Source organism: Macrotis lagotis, chromosome 1 (assembly GCF_037893015.1).
Source record: "Macrotis lagotis isolate mMagLag1 chromosome 1, bilby.v1.9.chrom.fasta, whole genome shotgun sequence".
NCBI classification, from domain to species: Eukaryota; Metazoa; Chordata; class Mammalia; order Peramelemorphia; family Peramelidae; genus Macrotis; species Macrotis lagotis.
Genome location: NC_133658.1, coordinates 62,526,377 through 62,546,649, shown reverse-complemented (window position 1 = coordinate 62,546,649; position 20,273 = coordinate 62,526,377). Strand labels below are relative to the sequence as shown.

General features: G+C 39.3%; 1 protein-coding gene across 4 annotated transcripts in view; it reads right to left on the bottom strand.

Moving 5' to 3' along the window:
* GFOD2 (Gfo/Idh/MocA-like oxidoreductase domain containing 2) overlaps window positions 1-19,940 on the bottom strand; it is a 79,826-nt gene extending 59,886 nt beyond the window's left edge. For 3 of the 4 annotated variants that reach the window (XR_012471726.1, XM_074202243.1, XM_074202260.1), the window contains exons 1-2: window positions 19,855-19,940; window positions 5,802-5,909 (exon numbers count right to left, since the gene is read on the bottom strand). The gene's annotated coding sequence lies outside the window, so the exon portion shown is untranslated. The remainder of the gene's footprint in view (window positions 1-5,801; window positions 5,910-19,854) is intronic. The other variant, XM_074202250.1, reaches the window with a different exon arrangement.
* Window positions 19,941-20,273: the final 333 nt, after the last annotated feature.

Below are 20,273 nucleotides of genomic sequence, written 5' to 3'. Positions count from 1 at the left end.
AAAAAAAAAATTAAATTAAAAAAATACTAAAATGCTTCTCACTCAGTAAATGTTTGTGGAATACTAAGTGTGTAAAGAAATGCTTGCTATACCTCTAAAGATCAGAAGACTTTGCAGAAAGATTTTCGGGGATACTTTTCATTCAGTATACTTTCTTCTTCTTTTTTTTTAAGGTTTTTTTTGTAAGGCAAACGGAGTTAAGTGGCTTGCACAAGGCCACACAGCTAGGTAATTATTAAGTGTCTGAGACCAGATTTGAACCCAGGTTCCTGACTCCAGGGCCGGTGCTTTATCCACTACGGCACCTGGTCGCTCCTCAGTATACTTTCTTGCCCCTATTCCTTTATCAGGTTGTTTACAAAGCTTGGAATTCCCTTCCTCTTTCTTTAATCAGTGAACTTCCTTAAAAGTAAAACTCAAATGTTATATCCTTCAGGAAAACAATTTTAATCCCTCTACTTTAGAAGCTGGCAAACTAGGTCCAAGACATTGTGCCGAGCATAGGGGACATAAAAAGAGGCAAAAGATGGTCCTTGCCCTCAAGGAACTTCCAATCTAAGGTAGGGAAGGAACAACGACATGAAAACAAATCTATATAAAGCACTGGAATTAAAAAGAGTTTGGGGAAGGTTTCCCAGGACATCAGTAGTCAGAATGGAGGACAGTGGTCCAGAGATAACCACCAGAGCCATGAGATGGAGAGACTTGTTTATAAAACAGTCAGAAGGTCAGTGTCACCTGATCAAAGATTGCCTTCTCAATAAAGGGGTGAGGCAAGGAGGTTGAGGATTTGTAATTCAAAATTTGAAAAAAAATGTTAAAATTGTTTTTGCATGCAATTGGGAAAATTAAATATTAAATAAGCTTTAAAAAAGGCTCTGATGCCTTTTCATTTTTCCATTACCCCAAGAAGTGATAGCTCTTATGGATTAGTGATCTCTGGACATGGGAATAAACTGGAAGGTGACCTTTTTCATTTTTTACTTAGATTATTACACTTAGTAGAAACATCTATAAAGGAATGAAAAATGTTACCTGAAAATCATTAAATAATTCTTTGGAACTTAAAAAAAAACCCACCTCATTTAAATTTCTTCTAATCAACCAAACAATTAAAATAAATTCTGCTCAAACTTCATGTTAATACTCCCAGAAAAGTTAGAAGATTTACACTCCAAATGGGTTTTTTGAGTCTAACATCTACTTCCTAGTTTGTTTGTTTTTGGCAACAAAGGCGGCATCTATTTGGTACACCAACATTCATGACTTTGACATTAAAAAGTTACCAAAATTACTACTTTTCTGTTATAACATAGTAGCCTAGTCTAATCAGGAAACATTTAATGAGTACCCACCATGAACAAGAGCAAATGAAGGATATAAAGAATTAAGAAATGGATTTATAGAATTTGAGTCTGAGATACAATCCAAACCCTTCATTTCTCAGAGGAGGAAACTGAGGTCTAGAGAAGATAAGTGACTTGTCAAAAGAATCTTTCAATCATCACAAACACAAGGAGGAGGTGCCTGTGACTTTTTTTTTCTTTTCTTTTTTTAGGTTTTTGCAAGGCAAATGGGGTTAAGTGGCTTGCCCAAGGCCACACAGCTAGGTAATTATTAAGTGTCTGAGACTGGATTTGAACCCAGGTACTCCTGACTCCAAGGCCAGTGCTTTATCCACTAAGCCACCTAGCCGCACTTGCCTGTGACTTTCTAGAGATTTAATAAATGCTTGCTAAATTTAACTGAATGATTTTCCTGATCTGAAGGCCTGACTGACAATCCATACATAGCACCTGCTTCCACAAGAAGACCACCCTTTTATTTCCAAGTGTAAGTGTTAGATTTATATGCAAAGGCTTCATACCCAAATTGCACTATGTGTTCCAAATGAGCTTCCTCAATTCCTTCCCCTCAGTGAGTTTAATTACAAGCTGTGGCTAAGAAAGTTATCAAAGCACTTACTGTACTATAAGGTCAACCAAAGGAGGCAAGAATGGGAGGGTGGCCAGAAGCACATCAAGGAAGCACAGCTGCAAGAATGTGCTTCCTTGTGAATACAAAAACCAACATCAAGAGCCAGGAAAATCTCCCTGTCAACTTAGTTTTTTTTTTTTTTTTTTTTAGGTTTTTTTGTAAGGCAAACGGGGTTAAGTGGCTTGCCCAAGGCCACACAGCTAGGTAATTATTAAGTGTCTGAGACCAGATTTGAACCCAGGTACTCCTGACTCCAGGGCCAGTGCTTTATCTACTATGGTGCTTTATCCACTATGCCACCTAGCCACCCCAAATAAACATTTTTTAAATTTTTTTTAAGGTTTTTGCAAGGCAAATGCGGTTAAGTGGCTTGCCCAAGGCCACACAGCTAGGTAATTATTAAGTGTTTGAGACCGGATTTGAACCCAGGTACTCCTGACTCCAGGGCCAGTGCTTTATCCACTGCGCCACCTAGCTGCCCCATCAACTTAGTTTTTATGTAGACATTGCACAGTAGTTGCCTTAGAGGTCAACATTTTTTTAAAATGCTCTGAATACAAAAAATAACAAACATATAATGCCAAATGAATTATTTTTATTACATTAAATTCAAATCTTTTGCATAAACAAAATCAATGCAAACAAAATTAAAAGGAAAGCAGAAAGCTAGGGAATAAAATAATTATTATAGCCAATGCTTCTGATAGAGGTCTCAATTCTAAATTATACAGAGAACAGAGTCAAATTTAGAAGAATATAAATTATTGCCCAATTGATAATTGGTTAAAGAGTAGGAACAGGCAATTTTCAGATGAAGAAATTAAAGCTATCTATAGTCATATGAAAAAATGCTCTAAATCACTATTAGAGAAATATAAAATAATCTGAGGTACCATTTCATGCCCATCAAATTAGTTATGATAGAAAAAGAAAATGATAAATGTTGGAGGGGAGGTAGGAAAACTGGGATAGTAAGGCACTGCTGGTGGAGTTGTGAACTGATCCAACCATTCTGGAGCATTATTTGGAACTATGCCCAAAGAACAATCAAACTGTGCAAACCCTTGGATCCAGCAATACCACTGCTAGATCTGTATGCCAAAGAGATCATAAAAGGGAAAAGGATCCACATGTACAAAAATATTTATAGCAGTTCTTTTTATTATGGAAAAGAATTGGACATTGAGGGGATACCCATCAATTGGGGAATGGCTGAACAAACATGTATATGAATATAATGGAATACCACTGTTCTATAAGAAATGATGAGCAGGTGGATTTCAGAAAACCCTGGAAAGACACGTATGAACTGATGCTGAGTGAAGTGAACAGAACCAGGAGAATACATTACTGTACACCTTAACAGCAAAATTGTGTGATAATCACCTATGACAGCCTTTGCTATTCTCAGCAATACAGTGATCAAAGACAATACTAAAAGACTTGTGATGGAAAATGCCATCCACATCCAAAGAAAGGTCCATGGGGGGTCTGAATGCAGATCAAAGCATATTACTTTCACTTTTCAAATTTTTTCTTTCCTTTTTTCTTTCTTGTGATTTTTTTCCCTTTAGTTCTGATTCTTCTTTCACAATATGACTAATATAGAAATATGTTTAACATAATTGTACTTGTATAACTTATCAGATTGTTTGCTATCTTGAGAAGGGGGTAAGAAGAAAATTTTACAAAAATGAATATTGAGGGAGCAGCTGGGTGACCCAGTGGATAGAGCACCAGACCTGGAGTCAGAAGGACCCAAGTTCAAATCCAGCCTCAGACACTTAATAATTACCTAGCTGTAAGACCTTGGCAAGTCACTTAGCCACATTGCCTTAAATAAGATAAAAAATTTAAAAAAATTTAAAAAATGAATGTTGCAAATTATCTCTACATATAATTGGAAAAAATAAAAAATACTATTAACACAAAGAAAAGAAAATGTTGAATAAAACCAGAGACACCTAAAGAGAGAATTTCATTCCTTAGAAAATTCAAAGGCATTTTAGGTACATGTATAATCTAAAGGACCAGGCACACAGATACTGGCAAGGATCAAATCGTTCCCTTATTTCAATAGATCTGTTAGCTACCATCTATCCCTCCATCAGTGGTGACTCCAATCCATCCATTCCTTCTAAATCTGTCCCCCCAATAAATCCTCCAAAGATTATCCACCTAACACAACGGGCACCTTTTAGTGCTCAATATGACACTTGAATTTTCCAGATTTTTACTCTTTTGGTATAACCAACATTCCCTTTCACAGTCCTCTGATGGTGACCAGTTCTTCATTGGTAATCTGTCATAGTCAGTCTGTCTGATGCCCCTCATATGTCCTTCTCTGTGGCCCTTGAAGTAATCCACACCTTTAATGTTTTTATTGCATGTTTCATATACACACAGCATTAATGAAAGGAAACTCTCTATTAAAGGTAATTTGAGTTAAGATGTCCATTAAGGGGTGGCTAGATGGCGCAGTGGATAAAGCACTGGCCCTGGAGTCAGGAGTACCTGGGTTCAAATTCGATCTCAGACACTTAATAGTTACCTAGCCGTGTGGCCTTGGGCAAGCCACTTAACCCCATTTGCCTTGCAAAAACCTAAAAAAAAAGTCCATTAAGAATCATGGTTTACACAAATTAAAGCATCTCTGAGATACTACCTTACACCTCTCAGACTGGTCAATATGATCAGAAAGGATAATGACCAATGTTGGAAGAGATATAGGAAATCTGGGACACTAAATACACTGCTAATGGAGATGTGAACTCATCCAGTCTTTCTGGAGAGCAATCTGGAATTAGATTCAAAAGGGCAACAAAACTGTGCATACCCTTTGATCCATCAATACCACTACTGGGTCTATACCCTAAAGAGATGATGAAAAAGGGTAAAAACATCACTTGTACAAAAATATACATAGCAGCCCTGTTTGTAGTGGCAAAGAATTGGAAATTAAGTAAATGTCCTTCAGTGGAGGAATGGCTTAGCAAACTGTGGTATATGTATGTCATGGAACACTATTGTTCTATTAGAAACCAGGAGGGATAGGAATTCAGGGAAGCCAGGAGGGATTTGCATGAACTGATGCTGAGCGAGATGAGCAGAACCAGAAAATCACTGTATACCCTAAGAGCACCATGAGGATGATGATCAATCTTCTTTTCTTTTCTTTTTTTAGATTTTTTTCAAGGCAATGGGGTTAAGTGGCTTGCCCAAGGCCACAGGGCTAGGTAATTATTAAGTGTCTGAGGTCAGATTTGAACCCAGGTACTCCTGACTCCAAGGCCGATGCTCTATTCACTGTGCCACCTAGCCGCCCCTGGTGATGATCAATCTTAATGGACTTGTTCATTCCTTCAGTGCAACAACCAGGGACAATTCTGGGCTATCTGCAATGGAGAATATCATCTGTATCCAGAAAAAGAATTGTGGAGTTTGAATAAAGACCAAAGATTATTACCTTTAATTAAAAAAAAAATTATCTTATGATGTAATCTTGCTATCTCTTATACTTTATTTTTCTTCCTTAAGGATATGATTTCTCTCTCATCACATTCAACTGAGATTAATGTATACCATGAAAACAATGTAAAGACTAACATAATGCCTTCTCTGGGGAGGTGGGGGGAGGGAAGTAAGAATGGGGGAAATTTGTAAAACTCAAAATTAATAAAATCTTTCTAAAGAAAAAAAATCATGATTTATATACAGAGGCAGTTATTCAGAATAGTTATAAACTATAGAAACATTTTCTTTTTAAAGAAAGAAGTCAAAAAAAAAAAAAGAAAGAAAAGTCGACCTCAAATTCAGAAAACTACCTGAGAGAGGCAGGGTCACATGGTAGACTCGAGCACTAAGAACCATGAAGTCTATCTATGTGATCTTGTACAAGTCATTTGACCTCTTTGGGTCTTCAGGACTTTTATCTGTAAAATAAAAGAGTTAATTAGATATCTTCCTAGCTTTAAAATACTATGATTTTATACTTTGGTTGGGTCTTGTCCTGTGTTTTCAAAGAAGACCAAAATAACATCACTACACTAGAGACAAGTTACAGTGTTGTACAACTGTGGCTGATTAGACACATATGAGCTCGGAATGCTCTATCACAGGTCTAGAATAAATAGTCCATGTGAACATCCTCTAAACTTATGAATCACACGTTTCTTTTGAGCTTCTTCCATTCTGCTTTGGTTTTAGAGTGCAGTACCCTCTCTGAGGAAGGCACGTCATGTTAGGTGATCCTGTGCCAGTGTCTCCCATGCTGCACAATCAATTCTAGAAGAGAGATCACCAGTGTCCCTTGTCTTGCTTCTTCTGATCCCCCTGTGAGTACTTGCCCTGTAATGTGAGTTCTCCATAGAATAGTCTTTTGGCAAGTGTACATCTGACATTCTAACAATGCGTTCAACCCATTGCAGCTGCACTCTCTGTGGTAATGTTGGAATGTTGGGCAATTTAGCTTGAGAAAGGACCTTGGTGTCTGGTATCTTCTCCTGCCAGGTGATCTTCAGAATCTTCCTAAGACGATTTAAATGGAAGTGTTTCAGTTTCCTGGCATGTGCTGGCAGACTGTCCACTGTGCTGACTTCATTGTTGTAGGCCTGCAAAACCCTCAGTTTGGTAGTCAATCTAATATTTCTTCTCTCGGACAATTTCTTCCTCCCAAATACTGAACTAGCTCTGGCAATGAAGTGAATTATAATTTAATAAGCACTAAACTGATTTGTAACCTAGAGGCAGGGAGCCCATCTGCAGTGATGAACTTTAACATAACCTGCAAAGAAAGCTTATTTCTACCCTACCTGAATAGAAAATAAAATTGTGGCAGCATGTAGACTATTTTTATAAAAGTGCTTGATATACTAGAAGAAGTTTATTCCAAGAAGGAAAGGCAGAACTATTACTGGGCTGATAAAGAAAACAACAAAAGGCAATGGATATGCAGCAATTAAGATCATAGAACAAATCAATGATAAATTAGTAGATGAAACAAATACATACCTTTATAATTGTCAAATCATATTTCTACTTTCTAAAAGGTTGCTTGGGGGACTAGCTTGTCAAACTAATGTAAAAATCTTCGGTATTGATTTAGGTTTTTCCTGACATGTTTCCTGACATGTTTGAAAACAGTAAGCCAGACAAACTTTCTTTTTATGGCATTAGAAATGAGAAAGGTAGGCTGTTAACTTTAAAAAAGTATATTCTAAATCCAATTTAGTATTGACACAAGATTTTCTGGGGTGAACCCAATACAAAAGATACTTTTGTTTTGTTTTAACAGGATAATCAAAGGGACTGAGAAGGCAACATTTCAGTTCTCTAAATGTTCACTTTTTGATTAAAACAGATTAACAGCTGCTCTTTTTCCTGCTAGGACATTTTCTGCAGTCTCAATATCTTCTCACATGTTCCCTGCTAGAGCATTTTTCTTAGCTTATCCATACACTCCGTCAAAATTCACTAGAAGCTTAAGCTTTAAATAGTGCTGATTTGTTTTTTGTAGGTGGTTTAAGGATTTTTAAATTAGTAATCACAGATGACCAAGTAATAGACTGAAAAGATACAGTTTTTGAGAAAAGAAATGTAAGAAATAACAGCTAAATCTTGTCCCCAACAAGACAACCCAAGAATTGAATGAGGCTTCAGAAAGTAAACTATAGTCTAAAGTCAAGAGAGAAATAGAGAAGTCACAGATGTACCTATAGACACACATGTATTCCCTGAGACCAGAAAATGTATGTTTAACAAGACTTGGAAAAAGTATCTTGTCAGATCATGTATAACAATTGTGGATTAAAAACTGTGGGTGCAAGGGGGCAGCTAGGTGGTGCAGTAGATAGAGTACTAACCCTGGAGTCAGGAGGACCTGAGTTCAAATTCATCCTCAGACATTTAATAATTACCTAGCCATGTGACTTTGGGAAAGCCACTTAACCCCCTTGCCTTGCAAAACAAACAAACAAAACAGTGGATACTTTTCACTCATCAGTGATGACCCAGAAGAAGTGAAGAAGATATGAAGAATTATAAGATGTACAAAGAAGATGAGCAGGGGCTAAAATCCCAAGTAGGCTCTTTCTAGCTGTGGAAACCAAGGTGTTTCCCTACTCCAATCCTGCATTTATAAAATAAGAGGTTGGAACAGGTGACCTCTTCAGTCCTTTTATGCTCCAAATCCTAGCTTTAATTTTACTTACTTGCTACTCAGTTGACATGAAATTCTTTGCAAATCCTAGCAACGAAGCTTTCTTAAACCTCAGAAAGCATTTTGGTTAGATTTATTATCCACCAAACCAGCACTCGACATTTTCCTGTGCTGGCAAGCCTAGGATGCCCACCCAGTTGCAGTCAAAGAAAAGCCCAAAAGAATTTGTTCAAGAAACAACATCCTGGCACAATGGACAATTTCCTGAGAAAATCAACAACAATGCCTTAAAGAGTTTTAAAGCCCCTATAGCAAGTATCTATGATCTGGGAATGAAAAAACATTTGCAGTGAAATACAATGCTGCAAGTGTTATTACATACTTACCAATATGTAAAGTAATCCAAAGTATTTTATGAACCGAGGTAACAAAGCCAGGCTGATCACAAGCAGACCTACCTGCCTGAGAAACTACTACTACCTTTCTGTGACCTCAGAAAAGAGGCTAGCAAAGAGCTGTGCCAACCATCTGCCCTCTTCTGCTCTCTCAACAACAAGAAAAAAAAAGACTTTTTACATGTTGGTAAAGCAAAGAATTGCTTGACTTCAAGAATTTTTCCCTCCTGCCTAGTTTCTAGCAAATCCCCAAAAGGAGGAAAAACAAAGCACGAGACTAGGTGTTTCCATGGAGAAGTTTTAAGGCAAAGATTATTTTCAGTTTAAAAAATGGCCAATCCTGAAAAGGAAGTAAGGTTGATCTCTAGTGCCAAGACTGGCCTGGGAAATCAAAGTAAATCCTGGAGCTCAGGAGCTATACTCATGGCACAGGAAAATTATTTTTTCTTTAAGTTTTTCCTTTATTTCAGACTCATATATTATTGTAATAAGACTGATGCTGTTCAACCAGGAGACGTTTCATTTCTCATTTTACAATATGCTTTGAATCTTTGAAACCTGTGTAAATTAGTTTTAGGCATTTGAGTGGTTCTGCCTGATTGATTTACTAGCTTCATGTCATAGTATTACTAAAATGCACAAATTTATTAGAATATATTCTGAGTGCAAAATGCTGACAAAGATCTGCTTGCAGGGGGACCCAGAGGATAAAATGCCAGACTTGCACTCATAAGACAGAGCAGTTCAAATTTGGTCTTAGACCTACTCTCTATGAAACCTTAGGCAAGTCACTTAACCTCTGCCTGCCAGTTTTCAGATGAAGGAATTAAAGTTATCTAAGTAATGTGAAAAAATGCTCTAAATCATTATTAGAGAATTACACATAAAAACAGCTCTAAATTACCACCTCACACTTATCAGATTGTATAAGATGGCAACAAATGGAAATGATCAATGTTGAAGAGGATAGGGGAACACTGGGACACACTGCACTGTTGATGGAGTTGTGAACTGATCCAGGCAATCTGAAGAGCAATATGGAACCATACCCAAAAGGCTGTAAAACATACCTTTTGAACCAGCAGCATCACCAAAAAGTCTGTATTCAAAGGAGATTACAAAAAACTAGATAAGTCGCATATGTTCAAAAATATTTATAGGAGTTCTTTTTAAAGTGGCAAAGAACTGGAAATTGAGAGAAAGACCTTCAATTGGGGAATGGTTGAACAAGTTATGGCATATGAATGTGATTGAATACTATTGTTCTGTAAGAAATCATGAGCAGGTAAATTTCAGAAAAACCTGGAAAGATTTAATGAACTGATGCTGAGTGAAATGAGGAAAACATTGTACAAAGCAAATGCAATATTGTGTGATAAGCAACTATGATGGAGTTTAATGATCAAAGACAATTAATTCTACAAGACCTGTGATGGAAAATGCCACCCACATTCAGAGAAAGAACTATGGATGCTGAAAGCAGACCAAAGCAAACTATTTTCACTTTTTTAAAATTTGTATTTCTCATGATTTTTTCCCTTTCATTCTGCATGACTAAAATGTAAATATTTTAACATGACTGTACAGTATACTATGTCAAATTACTTAGAAGAAAAGAGAAAAATGTGGAACTTGAAATCTTACAAAAAAAAAGGAATGGTGAAAACAATCTTTACATGCAACTGGAAAAAAATTAAAATAACCTCTGCCCAACAGAGTTTCCTCATCTAGAAAACAGTGACAATATTAATACCTTATTTCCCCAGGGCTGTTATGAGGATTAAATGAAACATCAATAAAACACTTTGCAAACCTGAAAACATTTTATGAAGGCATTTTTGTTTTTATTGTTACTATGTTTTTCTCCAAGAATCAAGAAGATCAAGGGTAGCAATAGGTAACTCTAATAGACTAGAATTATAAAGATCAAAATTGATATTAACACACTTTCTAACTCAAGTGCAAAATTAGCTTATGTGTCCTTATTTTCTCCTCTGCAAAGGTGAATAAGCAACACTATTTGCAAGAATCAGGAGGCATGATGGGCTAAAAGTCCTGTCTTCATATTCTTCAAAGCATCTCTTGATCAATCCATGGCTTCCACTAACAACCCCCTCAATTTGAACTCTTTCTACCCCACAGCTGAGTTACTTCAATACTGGGTCTTTTTTCCTATTCCCACACTTCATCTGCTATCCCTTTACTTTTCCTAAAATGCTGCTTTTGTTTTATTATCCACCCTTTTTCACTCAAAACATTTTGATAGATTCTCTCCATCTACAGAATGAAACTCCTTAAATAGTATTCAAGGCTCTCTAGAATCCAGTTCCAATCCAGTACACCAATCTCTCTCTCTCTCTCTCTCTCTCTCTCTCTCTCTCTCTCTCTCTCTCTCTCTCTCTCTCTCTCAGACACACACACACACACACAAACACACAAAACACAGACACACCCCTGGCCTCCATGACCTTCCCCAAGATTGATGCAAATCAATGATAAATAAATAACATAGAAAAAACCATAAATCCTCCTTCTTCTCTGTCTCTACTCATGCTGTCCTCCTGAGATGGAATGCCTGCCTTTCATCTGAATCCTACCCATTCTTTTAAAGGCCCACCCACTTTCAGGAAGACTTTCTAGATCACAAGCCAACAATGATCTATTAGGTTATCTTATTTTCTCCATTTTTTTACTGTTAGTTATCTTTTCATGTGAATTTTCTTTATTTTTCCCAACAAGGCTATAAGTAAACACCATGACGCTAGTAATCACATCCTTATTTGTCTTTGTATATCACTCATAAGGATTAGCACAGTATTTGACATATACAAGGTATTTCATATTTATTGGCTGACTGAAAAACAATCACATGAGGCAATCTATTTTGCTTTCTATGGAAGGATGAAGCTGTGAGTTAGAATGGATAGTGAAGTGGTCTTTGATGTTTGGAAGACCTGGGAGCCTGCACATCCTAGGCTATTTCCTTAACTATAAAATGGAATGTGATTAGATAACCTTTGAGGTTCCTTCAAGCTCTATTACTTTCTTAAGTAGTTTCTATTCAGAAACATGCTTAATTCACTTTTCTTATTAAAAAAAATTCAGAATTGGAAAGAATTGACTCTTTCTGTGGCAAACATGGGTTGGGATTCAAGTAACGTGGTGAGATTCTACATGTATTTAAGGTACTAGAACTACAAAGACAAAAATGAGAAAAATAAGATTCTGCCTTCAAAGATACAATAGATAAAAAGGTAGGTATTCAGATGCCCTGAAAAGGAGGGGCACTAAATCAAGGAAGGCTCCTTCTAGGAGGGGTTGTCTTAGGCTGAGTAAGAAGGACTCTCAGAAGAAGAAAGAAGTACATTCCAGGCCTAAGGAGCAGCTTCTGAAATGGCATGGAAGTGGGGAAGGGACTACTGGAGGGGGTGGAGGGGGGGGTATGACATGCAGCTCGGTTTCATTGGGACATATGAAGGAGAGTACCATGAAAAGCCTGGACAGATTGTCTGGAACCAGACTGTAAAGGCTTTCCAAGGCCAAGTTTTTATTTAGAGGAGACATGTTCGGAGCTGTATGGGCAAGATGGACTGTTAAGGGCCAGAAGGGAAGAGGATCTGAATTAGGCTAACAGCTGGGTGGGTAAAGGCAAGGGAAGGGAGGGCAGTGTCAAGATGGCAGAGTTGCAGGAGCAGTCCAGCAAGCTGTCCTACTACCCAACTCCTCTAAATAGATCTAGGAAACACACCAGATCAACTTCTGAAGAGGAAAGTCAAGAAAAAGTCAGAGTGAATCACTTTTCTAGCCCATATTTGCATTGGAGATTGGCAGAGAGGTTTGTCTCAGTTTCCAAAGGGTTCTGGGAGGGGTCTTCTAGGAGCACTCCACTGCTCTGGAAAAGGCTGTAAACAAGGACAAGAGGAGGTCCCCAGACCCTTACCAAGGGATAGCGACTGGAATGGATGATATGTGGCAGCAGTTCCAGGGGAGGCTAAGGAAGGGACCTGACCCAGGATAGGCATTCTGGTGTTAAGGAAAGATAAGAGCCTAGAATTGCAAGAAGCAAGTTCAGAAGCTAGCAGGGACTAGTGTGGTTCAATTTAATTTAAAAAAATAAAACAAAACAAGTTCTGCAATTGATCAGGAGAGAGATCTTCAAACACAAAGAAAACATTCAAAAAATAAAAGACTATTCTGAATCCATCAGAAAATGTAGGAGGGAATAGAACCATGTGTTCTAAAAAGCAATGGAGCTCACAATACATCTAAGAGTAACCTAACCTGAAAATCTGAGCTTAACTATAAATGAAAAAAAATGAAAGGTAAATAATAAAGAAGAGTATGAAACATTTTTAGAAAGAAAACCATAACTGAAGAGATTATTTGTTTCTCTACAATAAACAAATGTAGCAGCTAAAGACAAAAGCAATTAACAAGAGACTTCATAAATGTTCACAAGGTGATAGGTTGAAGGTAGAAATCAAGTAGAGGTAACAGTAAAGAAGCATTAGAGTTTTATGGATATATCCAAAAATCTAGACTGGATACTTTGGAAACCTTGATTACATGAGAGATACAGAGAAAAAAAGAAAAATAAGATAATTATAGGATCATGAATCAGAGACTAAAGGTCTAAAGTAGAAGAGAATGAGAAAAATAATTTTTGGAAAGGGGTGCAAAAAAAAAAGAAATTTAGAAATTAATGAACATTATTAGTGGGAGGAGAGGAGAGGAATTTACTTACCTGAGGGGGGAAAAAAGGTATGTATGTATGTATGTATGTAAGGCTGGCAGGCAGGGGATTATATAATCAGGTAAAGCAAGAAAGCAAAAAAAGTATCAATAAACAAATCTGCAAAGGGAAAGGGGTAACTAAGAGAGGAAAGATCAGGGTAAGGGGAAAAGAGTCAGTAGGAACACTGAAGTAAAAGTAAAGTAAAACACCTGAAGAGTTATAATATAGTATTTTCAGCAGAAGGGGGGTGGGGGGGTGGAAGAATCGCAACCATATGCAAAAAAAAAAAATCAGAAGTAAATATAACAAAATTATAGTGTTGATCTTATATAATTCAAGCAGTACTTGAATGGAAAACTATGACACCCCCAACCCAGACCTTCATGAAGGTGAGAGGTTCAGATGTGTGACACACTGCACATGTTTTATGACTTTTTAAATATTTTGAACAGTTTGTCTGATTGTTTTCCTCTCTGAAAAATATGATTATGGAATGCTTTTCTGGGAGGTGGAGGGAGAAGGGTACTTAGGATAACTAATGATGTTGTAAGAGAGAAAAGCTATGAATTTTAAAAAACAACAATAAAGTTCATGGAGTTGCTTTTTCCTTTTCCACTTACTGGATGGTCCCAGTAGAAGCAAGACTTCAGCACCAGGAAATAACTTAAGTCATGTGCTTTGTAGCTTTTATTCCTAATGCTCCACTGGAGGAAACCCTCCCTATAAATGGCTTTGGATGAGCTGGGAATAATCTGCCAGGGCTGATCCCAGCAGTTCAGGAGGCACTATTTAGGTCACAGACGTGGTGGCATCCTGTCACAAGGCTGACATGAAAACTGCTGATGACAGGGACAAAGAACTAGGACCTACAAAGCAGATACTGTGAAAAAATAAATCTTAAATTAGGAATTTTCTATCTTTAAACAAAGAAGGGACTACTTCATTCCTTTCTACCACAATTCTTTGTGTTTATTTTTTATATGATGTTAATTCACTGTGCTGAAGAATTTAAGATGATAAGATTCAGTGAGGAAGAACACAAAGCAAGGAGCAATTTGCTGATCCATGGTTGTCCCCAGTTCTTTGAATCAACATTATTGACCTCATTTATCAGAACATTTCCTTGGACATTTCCTAAAGTCTACACATGAGCTTTTTGTCCCAGATCACACTAGACCAAGAAGGCAAAACAATGGGACATAAAGACATGTGTGAGACAACACTTCTGTCTCAGAAAGAGACATTATTTCTTATTTTTAGAATACACTGATAGTACCAGGGCAACCCTAACTTCTTAAGCACATCAAATATATCTTTGCTTTCTTTTATGCCATTTTTGGGTAGTAAGCAGTAACTTACTTTTGCCCAAGTGTCTTTTCATTGCTGTCTGGGTCATCTGCAAAATATTTTATTCTTTTTTTTTTTAGGTTTTTTTGGTAAGGCAAACGGGGTTAAGTGGCTTGCCCAAGGCCACACAGCTAGGTAATTATTAAGTGTCTGAGACCGGATTTGAACCCAGGTACTCCTGACTCCAGGGCCGGTGCTTTATCCACTAAGCCACCTAGCTGCCCCAAAATATTTTATTCTTAAGAGAGCATGATATTCCAAGATTTTCAAGCATATAATACTACTGACATCCACAAAACAGAAAAGGATTTAGGGGAAGCATCTACAGGCTGCTGCCTGCAGGCAAGAGCAGGGTGAACAACTATTGATGGGTTCTGATCATTTGTCTTCCTCTAGTCTACCTTAGATACAGAAAGATCTTAACAAATGCTTATTGATTAAAATGAATTATGGGGAGTGCCCAAAGATGAAATCATGGATCCAGTGAAGTACTGACATACTATATTGTTACAATAATATTCTCTGAAACAATTTTTTCCCATTGTGACTGGCATATTCAACATAGATACATTAAATACTTTCCTATATAAAATACACTAATTCCAGTTGCAGAGGCCTCTGCATTACAACTTTCAATATCAGGTGTAACAGATCAGGTGATCTGCTGTAAACCTGTTCCACTTCCACTGTTATCTGGAAACTAGGAAATGTGTTCAGTGAAAGTTGATAATGAGGATACTGATTTACTCTGCAAATTCTGTTAATATTACTAGTTCTCTACTTCCTCATTTCTTGTCAAACACTGTCAATGACTCTTTTATAGTCTGAGCTTGATTGCTTACTTGCCTTCACTGCCCCAGAATAGTATGAAATGTCATGAATCCTGGCATGACAACCAGAGGAAAATTTTAATAGTCCTTTCAAACAGTCCTGAGTAAATAAATCTTCCATATTATTTATTCTGGGGATCAAAGTGTCATTCTGCCCTACAAGATCTAAGAAAATATGTGTGACTCTACAAAACTTACTCTTATCCTACTCTTTTTTTTTTTTAGGTTTTGTTTTGGTTTGGTTTTTTTTGCAAGGCAAATGGGGTTAAGTGGCTTGCCCAAGGCCACACAGCTAGGTAATTATTAAGTGTTTGGGACCCAACTCAAACCCAGGTACGCCTGACTCCAGGGCCGGTGCTTTATCCACTTTACCACCTAGCCGCCCCTCTTAAACGATCATTCTGCAAAATTGAATTTTCACTAGAAGTTAGGAAGGAAGGAACTAGGTTTTAGTGCAGCCTCTGCCATTATCCAGATGTGTAATCTTGAGAAATAATCATAGGAATAATTCTTCACATTTATGTAGCACTTTCTGGTTTATAAAGCATGATTTCATAACTCCATGAGATACTAAATGTTGAAAATATTTTTTATTGCATCTTACAGATGAGGAAACTGAGGCTGAGAGGTTAAATGACTTCCTCAAAGTAAATACCTGGAGCTGGGATGTAAACCCAGGCTTTCCAAACTTCAAGTCCAGTTCCCTTTCTAACACAGAAAGGTGAAAGTTCTACTATCTTTGGGCCCTTCAACTACCTAATGAAGGGGTTTCCATGTCAGTTCCAAAATCCTTTCAAACCAAAGTGCCTAATAGCATGAGGTCCTGCCACCCCCATGCCTTTATGTCTCACAGTCCTGCCTCCTTGGTTCCAAATCTGAGATTTGGAATAAAAAGCAAATTAATTCCTTAAGTAGACTCCAGCAATATTCAAGTACATGTTCTGATAAAGGTGATTAATAATATTGACTCAGAGAGCGGGAGATAGCCAAAGTGCAGCAAATTCCCCCTTGCCTCTCAATGAAAATATGCAGAAAAAAATTTGCTCAGTAAACTTGACAATTAAATGTGGTTAAAACTGTGCATCTTAGGGGCGGCTAGGATAGAGCACTGGCCCTGGAGTCAGGAGTATCTGAGTTCAAATCCAGCCTCAGACACTTAATAATTACCTAGCTGTGTGAGCTTGGGCAAACCACTTAACCCCATCTGCCTTGCAAAAACTGAAAACAAAAAAAACTGCATTTTTTTTTTACTATATCTTATATATGAAGTGACAACATTGTGAAAGTAACAACTCTTGAAGATTTAACTGATGACTTCAAATACACATCTCATTTAAGAGTAAGTGAAAGACAGAGGAGCCTAGATAGAGAGCTGAAAGAAAATCTATAGACAGCAATGTAGCCATTTTGCAGATGAGAAAACTGAGACTTATCCAAGGCCCCACAGGAAGTAAGGACTACAGAAAGGAGTGGAATCTAAGTTACCATAGCTCTATTATATATCAACTTACAAAACTAATAATGGCATTTGAGATCTAGTGACTTTTTAAAATGTCTGTCTTCTCTGCTCATATTTCTAAGTCTTTTGTATTTAGGATTACATATATGCATACATGCATAGACAGAAAGATATTTAATGTGAATAGTAACAGAGGAGAAAAAAATTCTAAAGAAACTTTATAGAGAATTAGCCAATTAAATAAATCTAAAACACTTGAAAGCAGAACAAAAAGGGAAACGATATTTCACCAGTTCTATATGAAGTCACCACATCTGGCCTCTAATATTAATCACAGTCTCTGATGTGCTGCTGCACAAGGAAACAGAAATGCCATTCAAAAAAACACAGGTGAGAAGAGCACTTCTTCCAAGATTAAGTCTTCACAAAGAAGAAATGACAGCATTTTGAGGAACTTATTTTTGTATTATCTGAAAGAAGAGAGGATAACAAACTCTTGGCAGAAAACAATAGATGTTACTATAGTGGAAAAAAGAAACTGAAAAAAGAATAAAAGCTACTCAATTGTGTACCTACTTTTTTAATCTCTATACAATCTTTAATAAATTGATCACTATGGGTTGTTTCACTGATATTCCTGCAATAACCAGAGGTCCAGAGGAAGTCTCCTCATACATTAGGCAGACATTCTAGGAAAGAGTTATAAGGGGATCACAGGCAAGAATCATACAAGATAAGAAAGTACAGAGTAAACATGATCTGCATTTTTACAAAAAGTTGCCCACAAAATACTGAAAACTATCCTTACATGTAGTTGGGGGAAAAAATAAAATATTATTTCCATCCTTGTCAAATTTCCTAAAAGAGGGATGATGATGATGATGATGAATCATCTTAGGAATTTCAGTCAAGTTCATTGTAATCCTACTTTAACAAAGTCAAAATTCCTTTAACCCCAGAGCAAGAGCAAAATACTAAGGTTTGAAACAGGTGGAACACTGAATTTATCTGGATTTACACTGGAGGGACTTACATGTTAGTTGTAGCATAAACTAAGTCTATTATTCCCTACACAATGATGTACTGAAACTAATGACATCTCACTTATAAAGTCTGAGAGAAATTCAAGCTTTCAGAGAGTTTTCTGTGAGCATCCACTGTCCCAAAAGAATGGTTAGAAAGGCAGAGTTAATTGTTCCTTCTGCAGTCCTACCAAGAAGCATTTTTTTCCTTGTTCTCAATATAGATGTAGTTACTTTTAGCCCCAGGGTCTTGCTCTGTCTAAGAAGCCAGGATGTAGAATTGGAAGAACTCCCAGCCATGACCAACCCCAAGTCTCTCATTTAATGGAGCTGTAAACTGAGGCCTGGAGGCTGGTGGTCCTTGAGCACCCAGCCCCTTCTATCCCCCTGGTAGATTTTGAAGATACTTCATGATTGCAAATATTCCTGTTTTTCATAAATTTCTTAAAACTTCTCTCTTAGCTTTCTCTCTTATGCTAATGAAATCACAGGTCCAGACCAAAAACACAGCAGTGTATTGCAAGCTGGTCTTTAATTTTCTTTTTTTTTGCAAGGTAAATGGGGTTAATTGGCTTGTCCAAGGCCACACAGCTAGGTAATTATTATGTGTCTGAGGCTGGATTTGAACTCAGGTACTCCTGACTCCAGGGCTGGTGCTCTATCCACTGTGCCACCTAGCTGCCCCTGGTCTTTAATTTTTTAAACATATTATATGTGTGTATTTATATATGGTGATGAATAATCTGCAATTCTGTGAACAACATTTGCTGTTTCTAGACGTCTGATGTTGCTTTGATATGGAGATATCATCTTTCATTTGTCTAAGTCCACCTGCTCCCTTATGAAAAGTCAAAATAAGCCTCAAACTCCAGGTGGTGAGGATTAAGCGCTAATAAAGTATATTTAACAAAATTCTTCTAAGTTGTTGGCTATTTAGTTCTCATGTAAAGTGGAGTTTGGACATTTTAATCCATGAAAAATATCTATTTATTTAAGTGTTGAATCATTCAATCATTTTTTAAAAAATGGGAAACTACCCTCATGAGGTTCTGGATTCCTTTCTCTCTTTTTTTTTTGCAAGTGCGCTCTAAAATCTTATCTACGTTACTCATACTGGAAAAAACCTCAGATCCTTGAGGATCTGAGAACTGCTTCTGACATAGCTTGAAGGGACTGGCAAGCATAAGTGACGGGAGATGACAACCTCACCACATCTCAGGCTTTTCCCAACACAGCCGGAGGCACCAGGACTTGTGTGGGATCTAAAGTTCCAATTTCGACTTCCTCTCCTGGGTAACATTACGAGGGAAGGGAGCAGAATGTCCATTTGATAAGGAGTCACAAGTTGCATGGATCATCGTCAACACTTGCGGACTAATTTGTACCTTCCGACAAGCCTCTCCTCCTCTGTCCGATGGCCGGGCTGAGCTCCAGGGTCTGCCAAGGTCCTTTGCCATCCCTAACATCCTACATTCAATTCCCCCCGAGCCTCCTGGGGATTCAGGTCTCACAGACAACTGTGTTCCTGGAAATGCCAGGGCCAGGGCCAGGGCCAGGGCCAGGGCCAGGCTGTCATCACTCGACTTCCCTGCGCGCTCGCCGCGTTCTCCGCGGTCCGCTGCACACCGGCGGGGCACAGCCCGTCGGAGCTGGCCCAGGGGCCGAGTCTAGAGCAGCCCCCCGGCCCCTTCCAGCGCTGAGGCGCGGGGGCTCCCCGCTGGCCCCCTCTGCCCGTCGGTGCTGCCACCCGGGCGGGGTGCGCCCCAGCTGCGCCCCCCCCACAGCTCGCAGCACCCACCCGGCGGCCGCGCCGGCCCCCGCGGCTTCCCGCCCGCCGCGGCGCCCCGGGTCCCCCGAGGCCGCGCGGCCGCCCGCGGGAGCCCCAGGCCCGGCCCCCGGCGCCGCCCCTTCCCCCACCGGCCCCGCTCTCACCTGGTGCGCGGGGCCCGCCGAGGCGCGGCCCGGCCCGCCCGCATGCCCTCCCGGCGCGGGGCGGAGCGGGCGGCGGGGCAGAGCGGGCGGCGGCGGCGGCCTCGCGTGGCCCGGACCGCGGCCGTTTCTAAGGAGCCCGGGGCTCGGCGAGGGGCGGGGCCGCGGGGAGGCCTCGGCGCGCATGCCCGAGCCCCGCCCCCCGCCCGCCCGGCTCTTAAAGGCCCCGGCCCGGCGCGGCGGCGCTCAGAGCGAGGCCCCGGCGCCCCGCGGGGGAGGGGGGAGGGGTCCCGGGCGGCACCGGGGCGCCCCCTGGCGGGCAGCCGCGGCTCTCCCGTCCCCCCGGGGCCAGGCCGCGCTCGGGGCAGGATGGGAGCGGTCTGCGCCTGCGCCGAGGGGCCGGCGCGCCGGGCAGGTGCCTC